Source organism: Mobula hypostoma, chromosome 2 (assembly GCF_963921235.1).
Source record: "Mobula hypostoma chromosome 2, sMobHyp1.1, whole genome shotgun sequence".
NCBI classification, from domain to species: domain Eukaryota; kingdom Metazoa; phylum Chordata; class Chondrichthyes; order Myliobatiformes; family Myliobatidae; genus Mobula; species Mobula hypostoma.
In genome coordinates, this window is record NC_086098.1 from 212,695,970 (window position 1) to 212,713,478 (window position 17,509).

The 17,509-nt window shown below is 38.7% G+C and overlaps 1 protein-coding gene across 9 annotated transcripts in view; it reads left to right on the forward strand.

Moving 5' to 3' along the window:
* znf217 (zinc finger protein 217) overlaps positions 1 to 5,956 on the forward strand; it is a 62,813-nt gene extending 56,857 nt beyond the window's left edge. For all 9 annotated transcript variants that reach the window (XM_063041486.1, XM_063041487.1, XM_063041485.1 and 6 more), the window contains exon 6: positions 768 to 5,956. The gene's annotated coding sequence lies outside the window, so the exon portion shown is untranslated. The remainder of the gene's footprint in view (positions 1 to 767) is intronic.
* The last annotated feature ends 11,553 nt before the right edge of the window (positions 5,957 to 17,509 follow it).

The following is a 17,509-nucleotide window of genomic DNA, read 5'->3' on the forward strand; positions in this document are numbered from 1 at the left end:
CCCTTCTGAATATGTCATCCTTCCACCGCTGGCACTGTAGTTGTGCAAACCATCTAGAAAAATATACTCTATATATTCACAATGTCCCTTAGCATCGGTTAGGGCAAACAGCAGCAGGAGCATAGAAACCACAAAACCACCACCATCAGGTGTTCCTTCAAGTTACGGTCCACCATGATTTGGGAATGCATTTGAACACTTTTCCAAACAATTCTGAGAGATTAGCTTCACCAGAAGGAGTTCACAACCACTTTAAACGGTAATTATTGATGGGCAGTAAATGCTAGCTTTTCCAGTTGTGACCTTGGGATGCAATGTCTTTACCGCATTCCTTGAATGAATAAAACAATCAATAGTTCTGTTTATCCCAAATTGTCCCTGCATTTTGGAGGTGATTTAGTCCTAATATCATTGGGGCTGGAATGACTTATTCAAAGAAAACTAGAGATGCCCTTATTGGCAGTTCACTCCTATTCCACGCTTATTCATTGGCAACTTACCATTTTCAAAGAAAGGTACGAGAGGAAAAGGAAGCAAACTATTAAAGGTGGCTCAGTTGGTTCAGTTTTTCAAAATGCCCTGTTTCTAAATTTCATCCCTCAAATTTGAGTGATAGAATGTGCTTCTGATGTTGGCATTTATGTGCTACCAACTTGCAAAATAGTAGTGCTTCATGAAATCACGAAACATTTGGATTTTTTTGGGTTATGTTTTGAAACTGTTATTAACCACTGTTTACTAACAGTTTTGTATGATCTTGACCTTAGGTTGAAGAACACTGTGAATGGAATACTCCTGCATCAAAAATGAAAGTTTAAAGGAGGTGTCAGCTGGTCCACTGATGAAATCTGATCACATTCGATATATAGGATCCACATCAAATAAGCTGTGATTTGTACATGTATAGAACACTACTATTCCATTCATTCTGGATTGCATTTTTTTTTGTTCATACCTTGAAATGTAATCAGAGACTTTATAAATATATATAAAATTGCTTTGTATTCCATTTTGATTCTGAACTTGAAATTGTACCATTTCTAATTAAAATTGTCAAGTTGTTTCTGTTTTTGCAATAACTATTGATTACTTGGCACTAATAAGTGTGGGCCATCATTTCTGGAATGTTAGGCTCTTTCATTCTTTTTTGTTGAAAGATTCTTCAAGCAGAGAACAGATTTTTGGTACCTGAAGTTTAATATTTCTGGGAAATTGCGTAACTCTTATTGAGCTTTTTCTTCTACATTGGAAATATGAGCAATAAATTGCATGACCTGTGGTAATGCTTCAAGCTTCAGTCTTCCAACTCTTTTTTTGGATACTTTATAATTTTGGGTAGCACAGCTGTGGCAAGCAATACTTAAAAATTGTTTTGGTTCCCTTAAATTTGGGTAGGATACTAATGTTTTTTAGTTATGTTCAGTTACCTCAAAGTCATGATTAAAGGCCACATGAGTATATGGAGAGGTTCAGCCAACAAATTCCTGGTTGTCTGGAAAAAGTGCAACATCTGATTAACACTTAGCAAAAATGAGAACTTGGTAGACAGTCTGAAATGAAACATGGGAGTTTGTCATCTACACTCTACTCTCACTTTAACAGTGCAACAAAAATTCTAATTGTATTGCATCAAACATTCAAAATTATTTTGCATGTGACTTGACAAAACATCAATAGGGAAATTTAATTTTCAATGGAGTTTGATTTTTGTATTAACTTTGTGTTTTGAGTCCATGTTGTTTCTTTAACCCAACTCAATTTCAAATAATGTTTCCACTGGATATCAAACTCAGTGTATTGTGATGTTGTAGGAAGAGCTCTCGATTTCCCTCACGGCCTAGCTAAGATTATGAATATTTATCAGGGATCATCAGTGAAACTACACAGTCGAATGCTATGTCGTGACACTTTTTCAGAAGCTAATTATTCCAGCTTTTGGACTCCCAGATGAAATCGGCTAATTGTATCCAAATGATGGGCTTTTTGGGCCTTCCTTTTACCCGGGTAACACATTGGGTCATTATTATGTAATGGGTCAGGAAATGAAGCAGTATGTCACAAGGGGTTATGAGGTTCAATGATTGCAAGTAAAAGAAAGATCGACTGGGTGTAAAACTGAGCATGTTTAAATGAACAAAATTTATGTCCTGAAAAGGAATAGAAAGTTTTTAACAGAAATTGCCTGGATTGGATGAACAACTTTTTGGGAGGAACCTACTTTGTTGCTGAGGTTCTAGCTACCTGATTTTTTTTTGTGCTTTCTTTTTTTAAAAAAAAAGTCTTAATTTACTGATCACTGTTCTATTAAAGCTGAGTATTCATCTCATTTTCCCAAAATTAAGTCTCACTCAGTAGACTTTGTGGATAACAAGACTCATTATTTCCCATTATTGTACTGGGCAAATTTAATTTTATTTTGAAATAACTGAAGGTATTTTGCTGTATAATGGTACTCTGCCTTGAATAAAGATTTATTGACCAGTCCCATTTCGTGCAATCTCATTTATGGCACAACCTTTTGATAATACAACAATCATTGAAGACTTTGGCTGAACAAGTGAATAGAATGGGCATCATCAGCAAGTGCCGTAGTCATTAGCGTGACACTATTGCAGCTCAGGGCATCAGAGTTCAATGCCAACATCATCTGTAAGGAGTCTGCATCCTACCCTGGAAATAAATGGATTTTCTCTGCGTCCTCTGGTTTCCTCCCACAGTCTAAAGACATACCAGTTAGTAGTTGAATTGGTCATTACAAATTGTCCCATGATTAGTTAAATCGGGGGCTGCTGGCGGTGCAGCTTGAAGGATCAGAAGGCACAATTGTACCAAACTTTGTTCAAATAGATGGAAGTTTTGCATAGTGTCCACATTTTTTAATCCTGCATTAGTAGTTCCAAGCTTTAATATCTTAAGTAGTGCTCATCACAGCTGTACTTAAATCTGTTAAATTAATTAAAACTCAGTGAGGTGAATTTTAACAACTTGGCCCTGTACATTTAAAACAATGTGTAGTCAAAAGGTTAAATAAGAATTCTGTTTAAGATGGTTTGTTTACTTGAATATACCACCTTTATGCCCAAAATCCTGCATGTAATGTTTTAAGCACATTATGAACCTTTTAAACTGTATTTTGACTCATTGGAAATAGTAATTGTATTTTGCTTAATGAAAAAGGCAGATCCAGAAATCCTCCTTTGTCTAGTTTCGAAGTTAAACTGCTAAATTCCAAAATGAAAGTATTGAATAAAGCCAAGAATCAATTAGTGTCAATTGGGAGTTTGATTTAAAAAAAAAATAAAATGCACCATCTTGCTCTTTTTTTTGGGTTGGGGGTGGTTGATTATTGAAGCATTCAATTGGATTTTAAGAATTTGGCGATTAACTTGTTCACATTACCATTATTTTACCTGAGCTCTGATGCAACTGTGACCATGAACATTATGCAGGAATTGATAAGCCATTTGTATATACTGCACTAGTGAAGGGATGTTCCTAATGTGTCCTTACCTACCCAGGAACAGAAGTTATATATAGTTCAAATAAATTCCAGATAGTTTTATTTTACTTGGGTGATCTTGGATTGTAGAATAAGGCTGTGTATAACTGTTTGATTTTTTAAAAAATGTAAATCTGGTAATCTAATCTGTTTCAGTGCAATTGGGCTATTTGTTTGCTACTCACATGTATATACATCTGGGTGAAGGGCATTGATATTTTGGGACTGCAAGCAGTTTTTATGGAAAGTGTGAGGTTTTTGGAAGCTTTTTTCTTTAGAATTGAACTAACGGTGTTTTTAATAGACTTAGTAGAAAGTAGCCTCTTTGCAAAAATCAGAGTGTGCATCACCCATAAAATGATGTTTCATTGTCTATCAGCTCTTCAAAATGCCTCTGACATAAAGAAACTATTCAGATTACACTCACGCAGTTTAATCATGATTAGACTGATTGGTGGCTAAGGTTTAAAAAAGTTTTTTTTTCATTAACTTTCAACATTCCAGTGGTTATGTGAAGAAGAAACTAGCTATGCAGTGAGAAAATATGTGTTTGGCTTAAACATTTCATGTAGAGTATCTGAATTGTGACGCATTTTACCAAGATCCCAAATTCTTAATATTCTGGGGGGAAACCTGCCCAATCTACTGAGCATTCATTTTATTCAGGACTTGCAATGTTGACACTACTGACTCCCTATGACCATGGATTCTGGTTTTTCCTTTACTCACCCCATCTTGTGGAGAAGACTGAGCCAAATATATATGTACTAAAAATGTTTTATAGTTGCACTTTTGTAGCATATTTTTGAAATTGTGGATCAAATTAGCTGGGCTTAAATTAGCATGTTTGAGATTATAAAATTGTTGCTTTAGGATGCATGCCCAATTTCATTAATTTCTATTGTATTGAGTTTTGGACATCTTCATTTGCAATGAAATTTATAGGGAATTCACATGCATGATTTTTGTTTTGATCTCTCAGTGTTACGATATTAGAAGTTTGATGTAGTTGGCTACACTGTGGTATGCATATTAAGGTACCTTTTATTTAATTCAGTTTTCTTTTTGTATTTATTACATATTTGGACCTATCTGATTTCCGTAAAACCATGTTAAATCATGCAAGTGTGTTTCAAACTGTCTTTAATTTATAATGTACCATTGTCTGATGTACGTTCATCCAGTTTTGGAATACATACGGTGTTTTACATCTCTGGTTCTGTTGTACTTTTATTCTTCACAGAAATTATTATTGTAGTCAGTTTGCAAAACTTATTTTGCAGCAGTATCACTTCTGCAGCCTATTGTTCCAGTTTACAGTGGGTTTGTTCTCATCATTGTGGCAGATTTTTAAACTTTTAAAGACATTTTGACATTTTGAGTTGCACATAGTCCATGAATTTCTCTATTTTCAAGGAAACAATTGAATAGTACATGAATAAAAATAGTTGATAATTATGTTTGCTGTTTCCACAGAGCAAGTTATTGGATGGAATATTTTCTTGTTCTGCTGGTCAGTCAGAAGCTCTACATTACTCCAGCAAATGCAATCATTAGGCAGACATTCACTGAGCAAGTGCCTAGCTTAGAGCAATATTCCATTACATCTACATGTGCCTTAAAATGGGGGCTTGTACAGTAGGATTTAACCCCCACTGAAGCATAAAGCATTTTAAAACAAAAGTCCGGAATGAAGTTCAAATCTATGTATCTGCTGGGATTTAAAATTCTGCCCATTTGTTTTTTTTTTAAAGTAGATATGCAAGTGAGTGGGTATTTTGTTTTGGGATTCAGATCAAATTCATAATTTGCACTCATTTTGTTTGAAAGCTATAAGCTTTGTAAGGAGTGCAGAACTGGAAGTAATTGATACTGACTGTCAAGTCTTTTTAGAGTTAGTTTAAAAATCTTTTTGTAATGATGTTGCTTTTAATTTAAAAATGATTTTGCAAAGAGCACACTTGCATTCTATACTATTGCTAATGAACTGCCCAGGTAGTTGCTAAAATGACAGTGGATTTTGTATTTGACAAATAAAACAGGAACTTGTAAAGATCTCTTACCCAGCATTTGCGGAGTATAACAACAGTGAAGTTTGTGGGTATTTTAAGCTTGTTTAACCACAAATGAGAAATTGTACATACAAATTATATTTTATTTCCATCATCATTTGTATTTAAAAATAGTCTAGAGGTTTCAAGTTTTTGAATACCTTTTTTTAAAAAGTTACCAAATTTGTCTGTGTACCTAAATTTCAATCAATGTGCCAGATACTGTCATTATCACTACTTTTAAAACATTTAAAATTGTGTGTTGAGCTGACACTGATATTAAAAATACATATTTTGTTATTACCCTAAAGTTAGGACTAATTATTGTTAAATAAACTTTAAAGTAAACCTTTAAATGCTATTTGCATTGATCTGTCAGATTGTATTTTGTACTGGGTGATAACTAGAGATGATAAACTTTCTCAAAATGGGGTCAATTCACCACTTGAATCAGCAGTGCCCGTGCCCGTCAATGTAAACTCTTGGGTATTGAGTCTTGATGGGGCACTAGCCTACGGCAAGAGAGGAGCTACGGCGCTAAGGCTGAGTATTTAATGCATTGATGCACAGAGGTGGGTGTGGTGGTAATGCAAGCTGCTTTGACTTGGTTGATTTCTGTTGTAAGAGCTAACAATACCTGAATCATGAATCACAAGTCGGGCACCTAACCAGTAATGATGCAGTAACCGAGCTGCTATATAGATTGTACTCCGGTTGTATGAAAGCTTCTACGCTGGCCTGAGGCATTCTATGACCCATAATTTTTTCCAGCAAGGTGTATGCTGTCCTTGCACTTTCTAAGTGCAAGACTTAATGATGTTGTTTAGCAAAGAAATGGACTTTTAGAAATTCCTTTGCTGAACGAACTTGTAAGCTAGTCAAATTCTAGCTCTCTTTTAAAGTAATGACCGCAATATGGTATGCAGGAACATTACAGGGAAGTTATTTCTGTTTTTAATTCTTGGCCAGCCACATTCACACACTCTATACTCCAGATAAAATTTTTGATTGCATCTGTTCAATGTCTTGATTCACTAAGTTAGACCAAGAATGGGCTATCAAAAAGGGACATGTGGAAATGACTGTTCTACAGAGTAACTTAAAAGCCTTGAAATCACATCCGCTCTGAAGTTTGTGCAGCTTCAGAGCTGTGTGTCAGACATGGTTATAAGCAGTACTGGGGCCTCACAAGGGACTGTATTGGCTCCCTTCCTGTTTATTCTGTATATCAGGCTTTAGGTACAATACTGAGTCATGTCATCGACAAAAATTCTTTGATGACTCAGTAATAGTTGGATGTATAAAGGGAGGATGGGAGGAAGAATATAGGGCCCTGGTGAAGGATTTTGTCAAATGGTTCAAGCTGAATCATCTGCACCATCAGTAAGACAACGGAGATGTTGATGGACTTTAGGAAGGCTAAGCCTGCACTGCTCCGTTACTATTGATGGTGAGGATGTGGATGTGATGAGGACCTACAAATACCTGGGGTTGCACCTGGATGACAGATGAGAATGAAGCAACAACACAGGCTGTGTACAAGAAGGGCCAGAGTCACCTCTACTTCCTGAGGAGACTAAGGTCCTTTGGAGTATGCAGGCCTCTCCTTCACATGTTCTGCCAGTCTGTTGTTGCCAGTACAATCACTTATGTGGTGGTGGGCCGGGGCAATGACATCAACACTGGTGATGCCAACAGGCTCAAAATGATTAGAAAATGACTCCTCTGTTACAGGAGTCAAACTGGACACGCTGGAAGCTGTGGTAGGACAAACGACCCTACGGAAAATCCTGGCAATTCTGGACAATGTCTCTCACCCTCTGCTTGCCATCTTGGGTGAACAGAGGAGTACTTTTAGTCATAGACTAAGACAAGAGAGTGTTATTTGTGGTCATTCTTACCATTGGCCATTCAGCTCTACAATAAGTCAACCTGTAGCCCTCCTGTTAGACTGCCTGATGTAACTTATTTTTTACTCTTACTTCTCTTCCAATATTTGTTAATCTGTGCACTTGTAATGCTACTGTGACACTGTATTTTCCCTTGGGATCAATAAAATGTCTATCTAACTGGAAGTCTGTCTTTGTATAGTACAGTTTCAGTCTAATTATGGTATTGGATGAATGACTTGGGGTCTTAGCCTTAATTAAATTTCTAGGTGCGAACGTACATGTGGACAGGAAGTACGTAATCAAGTGGCCACACTGTATGTTCGTGGTCTTCTGCTGTAGTCCATCCGCATCAAGGTTCAACATGTGTGTTCAGAGATGTTCTTCTGCACTTCACTGTTGTAGTGCGTGGTTATTTGAGTTACTGTGGCCTCCTGTCAGCTTGAACCAGTCCGGCCATTCTCCTCTGATCTATCTCATTAACAAGGCATTTTCACCTACAGAACTGCTGCTCGCCAGATGTTTTTTGTTTTCTTATTTTGCACCATTCTGTAAACTCTGGAAATAGTGTGTATATATATATATATATATATAAAAAAAGTCCCAGGAGATCAGGAATTCCTGATACTCAAAGCACCCTGTCTGGCATCAACAATCATTCCATGGTCAAAGTCATTTAAGATCCTATTAGTTCCCCTTTCTGATGTTTGGTCTGAACAACAACTGAAGCTTTTGACCATGGCTGCATGCTTTTATGCATTGAGTTGCTACCCACATGGTTGGCTGATTAGTTATTTGCATTGACAAGCAGATGTACCCAATAAAGTTGTATACTGCACGTGTATCAACATCATTTGGTGAACTACCACTAAATAGCTATTCAGATTCAGTTTAAGCACCATTTTGGATGCAGCATTTAATTAAAGAAGATTGCCCCACATGGCAGGGTCTAGAATATCAGTCCATCTCACTAAAGGATAAGTGGATTGAGCCTTTTGTCAATTTTCTGCACAGGTCCTATCTGAAAATTAAGTAAAAATCTACAATTGCAATGCTGTATTCCAAAATAACTACTTGCTAGTCTTTGCAGTACTGTTGTTATCCTTACTTAAATACTCTGCAGAAATCTTCTGAAGCCTCGTAATTTAAAATAAGTAACCTGCTGACATCCTGTCTCCCTGATTTGTCTCACTAATTAAATCTGGTTCTAGATTTGTGTTCTGGAATGATACAAAGATTTTCCTACGAGGAGGCCATCTTGTGCTCCAAGCATGAGATAAAATTTTGTCAGTTGTGCGGATGTAGATGCAACTATGTCTCTGGTAACTACTATTGCTCAGATCAGTTACTGCTCAAGATACAAAACTATCTTATTTCTATCAGTAACTTGCAATATTCACCTTCAAATTCCAAACTTCTTTTTGTTGCACATTCTAAATGCTTTTAAAGTAATTGAGTAAATATTGTCTAAAATTTGATAAATCCATTAATTTTACTTTTAAATATGACTGAAATATACTGCTAACTTAAAATGATGCAACCGAATCTTATTTGAAGTGAAATATTTGTCAAATTGCTATGAAATACATGCAGTTGTGTCTTGGCCCTGGCATGTCAGGAGTTTTTATCATCTTTATTAAAATTGCTGAGGCAATCTTGCAATGGTCCCTGACTTTGCCTTTGAAACTGGGCACCAAATGTATTTTTTCTCCTTTTTCTGAATTCCTTTGCAATCTGTATTCATTTGTTTCATTTTGGAGATGAACTAAACATTAAAGCCTTTCATTTACTTTTTTGAAGATTTAGTGTAAAGGGATCATTTTCAACTATGGTATCTCCAACTGCACTGCTGTTGAAATTTACAACAATGTTTCTATTAAATCCTAAGCTATTTGTAAGTACGAGAAATAGAAATAACAGTATGCCTTGCAGTCTGTCAAACCTGCATTTCCAGTAATACAAAAAGATGTGTCTGGTCTATTTCTTTAGATGCCAAAAGTTTATCAAATTTTGTCTTGAATATCCTCAACAATTGAGTAGCTGTAGTTCTTTTCCTGTAGGGAATTCCAAAAATGAGTAATTCAAGATCTTTTTTTCCTTCTCAGTCATAAACTTTTATGAAGAGAACATGGCACTTGAGTTCCAAAAAAAAAGGAATGTAGATGTCGAATGAGGTGACAGCACTCCCAATAGAAATGGGCAGGATCAACTTGCTGAGAATTCAGCGGAGTTTTGAACCAGGGGATAAAAGGTAAAAACAGAAAATACTGCAATAACTGAGCAAGTAAGGTAGTGTCTGTGGGGGTGGTGGGTGGGTGGGAGGAAACGGTCAACATTTTGTGTTGAATATCTTTTGACAATGTTTACTGACAGAGCAAGGGAAAAAATTAGGTTGCTGATTTTTTTTTTAGAATTCTTTAAACCAAAAGAACTGTGGATACTAGACTGAAAATACAGGTGTCCCCCCACCTTTTTGAACGTTCGCTTTACAAATCCTCACTGTTACGAAAGACCTACATTAGTACCCTGTTTTCGCTAACAGAAGGTGTTTTCACTGTTACGAAAAAAGTAGCGCGTGAAAAAAAATCAGCACACGATAAAAGGCAGCGCGCACCCCGAGCAGCCACTCTCCCCGGATTCGGAATGGCAATCTCGCCGGCATTGCTTAAACACGTGCCTGTGAGCAGCCGTTAGCAAGATGAGTTCTAAGGTATCAGAATAGCCTGAAAGAGCTCGTAAGAGTGTTACACTTAGCGTAAAACTAGACATAATTAAGCGTTTTGATCACGGTGAACGAAGTATGGACTAAGTGAGTTTGGCTTGTGGAAGCTGACGAAGATGATGTTGAAGAGGTTTTGGCATCCCATGACCAAGAAATGATAGATGAAGAGCTGATGCAATTGGAAGAAGAAAGGATAACAATCGAAACCAAATGAGAAATGATAAAGTACAACTTTAATTTTGAAAGGATACGTGGGTTCAGGGGATATTTGAAGAATGGTTTGAGTGCTTACAAAGAACTGTATGATAGGAAAATGCGCGAGGCTCAGCAGTCAAGCACACTGTTGTTTTTCAAGACTTCCACAACAGACAACGAACCTTGACCTTCGACATCGAGGCGGGCAGTCATAGGAGAAGATGAGCTGCCTGCTCTAATGGAAACAGATGACGAGATGACACCCCAGTATCGCACCACCCCAACACCCAGGCTGCGGACAGATACCGATTCGTGGAGAATGCAGCAGTAGCTGGGAGACGCACAGCTCATCTTTAAGAAAAAAGCCGAAATAAACATGCTAATTATTTAGGTGCCGCCCGACACATAATTTTCGGCCCAGATCAGAGGCGATGCAATTGGCACTGATCTGGGCCAACAATTACGTGCCGGGCGACACCTACTTAATTAGCATGTTTATTTCAGCTTTTTTCTTAAAGATGTGCTGGATGTGTCCCGGCTACCGCTGTACCCCTGCATACTTCACAGATTGGTATTGATACACTGCCCGGAGGGTGGGGGCCACTGTACCACCCAAACACCGACGACTCAGTCTAACACACCACCATCAGTGTGCTCAGCGCTTTCCCAATTCCGGTAAGTGATACTACATTGTACATACATTATTTCTGCTTTATATCGGCTGTGTATTTTTACGTGTTATTTGGTATGATTTGGCAGCTTCATAGCTTAAAGGTTACTGGAGAGCACTTGTGCCCTGTTTTTGCCGACGGCGCTTGCGTGAGATTTTCGCTACGGAGAACAGTTCAGGCAATAATTGTGGAAAAGTATTTCTACTTTATATAAGCTGTGTATTTATCATATCATTCCTGCTTTTACTATGTGTTACTGTTATTTTAGGTTTTATATGTTATTTGGCATGATTTGGTAGGTTATTTTTGGGTCTGCAAACACTCACAAAATTTCCCCATATGAATAAATGGTAATTGCTTCTTCACTTTACGACATTCCGGTTTATGAACCGTTTCATAGGAATACTCTACCTTCGGATGGCGGGGGAAACCTGTATTCAAGACTAAGTTTGACTGGTAAGTGGAAAATTACATTAATTGAAAGACTACTTCGAATAAAATACTGAATATCTTTTAATCTGTTGCCAAAACTAATTCTTTTGCAGCTGTTGCATTTTGCTGAGGCAATATAAATGATCTTAGTAAAGTGTAGCAACTCACTGATAATTATTTTAGTCTGGCAATATATTGGTAATTGCTTAGTAATTTGTAACTTTGACAACTTATTTGCCAGATACAAATGGTTTGACTGACTTAGGTGTGCATGTTATAAGAAATGGGTTAAATGAAGAGTCCACCATCTTTATGTGGACACTTTCAAAGAAGAACACACTCGTTAAAAAATACTTTGACTGGCTGTCAGTCAGTCACACTTGGTAATATTCCTTAGATCTGACAATACATGTAAATATTCTAAAAAATGAAATGTATTTACTCAAAACTCAAACCTCTGGATATACAAAGCCTATCCTAAGTCCTCTTATTATCCTAGCCCCTTATTACTTTACCTTAAATTGTGGAAGGCATTAACTCTGACCTAGTGATGTCCAGCCAGCAGAATTTGAAGGCTGTAGGGGCACAAGCAAGCCGGCTGGTGGCATAGTGGCATCAGCGCTGGACTTCGGAGTGAAGGCTCTGGAGTTCGAATCCAGCCAGCTCCCTTGCACGCTTTCCATCCGTGCTGGGTTGAGCGTCGAGCGAGCAACTCGGCCTCGTAAAAATAAGAAAGCCTGCTAAAAAAAAAAGCAGTCATGACAGCGTCCCAATGACTCCACTCGGAGTTAAGGGCTTTCTTCTTCTTCTTCTTCTTCAGGGACACAAGAAACCACCTCAAGCTAATTAGCTGTAATGTAGCCAGGTACTGACCTGCCACAGAACATTAGTGACCATCAACCATTCCTGTCAGAAAAAAAGCTTCCTTCCGGCACTGCTGAAAAATCAAAGCTACCTCCACGCAAGTAAACCACCACAGATGCAAAATTAGCTGTTTCCCTAGCATCCATGGGTCCAAGCTGAATCCAAAATGAAGTCACAAAACTTGGCCGCACCAAGTTATAATTACCCTGTGATTGAAATGGTTGGTATCTTATTGTGTTAGTAATTTAAGATGCAGATTAAGTAGTTTTATTAGTAGCTAACCTATAATTATGCATCAAGTAGTTAAGACTAAAGATTGTACATACAACCAAACAGCAGTTGATTTTCTCTGCTAATTGAAATGTGGGAAGACTATTTCAGCTAAATTGGATAACCCCATGTGTGCATAAAAATTGCTGCTTGTAGCTTTGGTTCTGATTTTTTTTAAACTTCCTCTGTAAACCAGTCCTATCCCAAGCAACTTTCAAAGAAATTTAGAAAATCTACAGAAATACTTTGGGTGTTGGGGAGAACGAAAGTGTAAAAGAAAAATAGGGAAGATGGAAATTGTAATTGCAAAATAAGCCACTCTGATTTTTTTTTAAAAAACTATCTATTTTATCTATTCAGTCATTCATTCATTCATTCGGAGACGCAGTGCAGAATAGATCATTCTGGCCCTTTGAATCACAAACCCCCCCCCCCACACACACACACAACCCCTGAATTAACCTTAACATTAATTGTCATGGGACAGCTTACAATGACCAATCAGCCTAGCAACCAGTATGTCGTTGGACTGTGGGAGGAAACCGAAGCACGCGAAGAAACCCCGCGCATTCCACAGGGAGGATGTACAAGCTGCTCACAGAGGATGCTGGGATTGAACTCTGATGTCCGATGCCCCAAGCTAGGTTCAATAGGTACATTTAATGTCAGAGATATGTATATAATGTACATCCTGAAATTCTTTTATTTGCAAACATCCAAGAAAACAGAGGAGTGCCCCAAAGAATGAATGACAGTTAAATGTTAGAACTCGAAAGTCCCCTCCAACTCTCCCTCCCATGTATAAGCAGCAGCAAAACAACAATCCACCCACTGCCCCCTTCCCCATCGAGCACTCAAGCATGCTGCAAAGTATCAATAAAGACAGAGATTTGCAGTACCCCAAAAACTACTCGTTCACTCAGTAATATTAGATTAGTTTAGATTCAACTTTATTGTCATTGTGCCGAGTACAGATACAAAGTCAATGAAATGCAATTAGCATCTGACCAGAAGTGCAAAAGAATAGTATTATTTACAAAATAACTGTGAATAAAAAGTAAGTGCTACAGCACACAAATATAAAAGTACTGAGACAGTCCAATATGGGTGCAATACTGCTTAGCACTGTGATGTGAGGTCCAGCAGAATCACAGCCTCAGGGAAGAACCTCTTCCTGTGCCTGCTGGTGCAGGAGCGGAGGCTCCTGTAGCGCCTACTGGATGGGAGGAGAGTAAAAGGTCCATGGTTAGGGTGAGATGCATCCTTGATAATGCTTTTCGCCCTGCCCAGGCAGCGTTTATGGTAGATGTTCTCAATGGTGGGCAATTGGGTGCCGATAATCCACTGGGAAGTTTTCATCACCCACTGGAGTGCTTTGCGGTCAGATACAGGACAATTGCCATACCACACTGAGATGCAGTTGGTGAGTATGCTCTCAATGGTACAGCGGTAAAAGTCCGTCACTATCCTGGGACAGAGGTGAGCATTCTTGATGCTCTGCAGGAAATAAAGGCGCTGTTACTAATAATCTGATTTTTTTCCCCTATTGGTGTGAACATACTAATGAAATGTTTCCATTTTTTTAAGTGACCAATTGGATTCTATTACAGACCCAAGACCCACAATTTGTAATTGTGGACAAAATGAAATCATTAATAACTGATCTTCCCAGTTCTAATCCAGAAAATGCACAATGCTGATTTTCTTTTTCTTACCATATCTTATGGGAAACCTGTGGGAACAATTTAGTTTTTACTGAGTTAAATTTTCATTAATTTGTTTGTTACGCAATAGTTTCCTTGCATGATGACTCCACATTTAAAAGCGTTGTGTAAGCATAAATCCAAAAGCAGTTTCATCTGTAATGGAGAGGCAAGACACCAGCATGCTTCTACTTCTCTGTTTGAGTTCTCAGTCTTACGGCTGTCAGAAAGTAGTTGCCTGTGTGGAAAGAGTGCAAATGACTAACATTCCTTGAATTGCAGTCTTGGGCCTGACTTTGAATGGCATTATTCGAAGTCCATGAGCATATTGTCAGCCTTTTTTAAACAGTGCATAAAGTTAAGCAGCATCAAACATCCAGTATAAAATGGGTATTATCTAAATAAAGGAGGCTGCCCATGCACATATAACAATATAACAGTTCCTTCTTTATTGCTATAAAAATGCAAATTAAATTCACTGGTAAGTGAAGTTCAGATTCATAATGTACCCTAAAAGTTACTTTTATGCGACTTGGTATCTTAGAGCTAGCAAAAGATGACCTTGAATAAATGTAGTCAATGTTTTAGACTACTGGGTATAGCAGTCAATTTGTACACTATTAGATCTCTTGCACAGAGATGGAATTATGATGCAATCAGTTTTAGCAATGTTGATTGGGAAATAAATACTTCAGAATTCTTCCTTTACATAGCATTGAAGAACCATGTTGAATGTGATCCTCCCCAAATTAAGGCTTCTGTTTTGTGACGTACCGGACCATAATATTAATTGGCCCCACACACAAAACGCCCAGGTCAGGTAGCATCTATGAAGGGGAATAAACAGTCTATGTTTTGGACCGAGACCTTTCATCGGTAAACTAGGCCTATACATGATGCCTCCTTAGGCCTGGACCCAGCACTATTTAACTGCAACAAACACAAAATGCTGGAGGTACTCAGGAGGCCAGGAAGCATCAATAGAAAGCAGTTGACGTTTCAGGCCTAGACACTTCATCTAGAGTCCTGAAACCTCGATTGTTTACTCTTTTCCATGGATGCTGCCTGGCCTGCTGAGTTCCTCCAGCATTTTGTGTGTGTAGCTTTGGATTTCCAGCATCTGCAGATTTTCTTGTGTCCGTGATACTTTTTTACTGCCTTTGACATCATGTGCTGTCCAATATCCGGTTCACTTTTTAAATAAATGTCTCCCATAATCAGGCATTTATAAAAATAGTGACATTGATTTTCCAAGTCAAAAATAGAAACATTAAACTGTTGATAATTAAAAACATCAAAGAAATAGGAAGAAATAACTAAAAATAAAGGTAAGCTTGCTGCTTTAATGAAGGTAAATGGCCCAATTTAACTGAACAAGGTAAGTATGCCAGCTGTGGTTGACTTGAAATTGTGAGGACACAGCACAAGTGTATGCAATCCCTTCGCTCAGTATATAATACGGGACAAACTTGACCTCTAAATTTCAGTGTAGCAGCTAGTCAGAAGTCCTCTGTGGAATTGCTGATTAGCCGACAATATGTTCGTTATGCAATGATAACCTCTGTATGCCTATGTGAGAGCAAATGAACAGGTTATTGATTTACAGCCCCGTCCTAAAGATGGTGGCTTCAACAGTTAAGTACACCCACTCCTCTATGTTTGCATTGCATTTCTCATTTTGACATCTATTGTTTGATCTGTGTTCAGAAGGATCTTTGCCTATTGAAGTACATTAAGTACTATTCAAATACAGCAGCTGTGTATCTAGACTGAAGACACATTTTGGTTAATTTCATAATGCTCAGTGTCTCCATTTCCTGAGGAGTGTGGGGCAAGTGAGGTTTCCCCTATCATTTTAACCACTTTTTACAAGAGCGCCATAGATGGTGACCTGACCAACTACATCACCGTCTGGCACGGGAATTGCGAGTCATCTGACTGCAAGTCCCTGCAATGCATTGCAAGATGATCATCTCTTCCACCCATTGGAGATACTTATCAGGAGCACTGTATACAAATTATCAGCGTCAGTGACCCCTTCCATCTGTCCAACAGCCTCTTTGAACCCCTACCATCAGGCAGGAGGTACTGTAGCATTAGGACAAGAATTGTTAAGATGGGAAACAACTTCTTTGCTCCCCCCTCCCCCGTCCATATTAGGACCGCTGAACTCCCTACCACCACCCAAGTCTCAGCATTATGAGGTACCAGTAGCATCAGTAACACGGATAAAAGTTGCTGGTGAACGCAGCAGGCCAGGCAGCATCTCTAGGAAGAGGTACAGTAGACGTTTCGGGCTAAGACCCTTCGTCAGGACTAACTGAAAGAAGAGATAGTAAGAGATTTGAAAGTGGGATGGGGAGGGGGAGATCTGAAATGATAGGAGAAGACAGGAGGGGGAGGGATGGAGCTAAGAGCTGGAAAGTTGATTGGCAAAAGGGATATGAGAGGATCATGGAACAGGAGGCCTAGGGAGAAAGAAAGGGGGAGGGGGAATCCCAGAGGATGGGCAAGGAGTATAGTGAGAGGGACAGAGGGAGAAAAAGAGAGAGAGAAAAAAATGTATATATAATAATAAATAAGGGATGGGGTATGAAGGGGAGGTGGGGCATTAACGGAAGTTAGAGAAGTCAATGTTCATGCCATCAGGTTGGAGGCTACCCAGACAGAATATAAAGTGTTGTTCCTCCAACCTGAGTGTGGCTTCATATTGACAGTAGAGGAGGCCATGGATAGACATGTCAGAATGGGAATGGGACATGGAATTAAAATGTGTGGCCACTGGGAGATCCTGCTTTCTCTGGCGGACAGAGCGTAGGTGTTCAGCGAAATGGTCTCCCAGTCTGCGTCGGGTCTCGCCAATATATAGAAGGCTGCATCGGGAGCACCGGACGCAGTATATCACCCCAGCCGACTCACAGGTGAAGTGTCGCCTCACCTGTAAGGACTGTCTGGGGCCCTGAATGGTGGTGAGGGAGGAAGTGTAAGGGCATGTGTAGCACTTGTTCCGCTTACAAGGATAAGTGCCGGGAGGGAGATCGGTGGGACCAGTAGCATTATTCTGTTTACTTTTTAATTTGTACTGTATATGCCCTTTATGAATTTATTTGTGTTAGGTGTGTGGGTTATATGTACCGTGTGGTGCTCCTTGGTCTAAAGGAACAGGGTCTCGTTTGCAGTGTACATGTGTACATGTATGGTAGAATGACAATG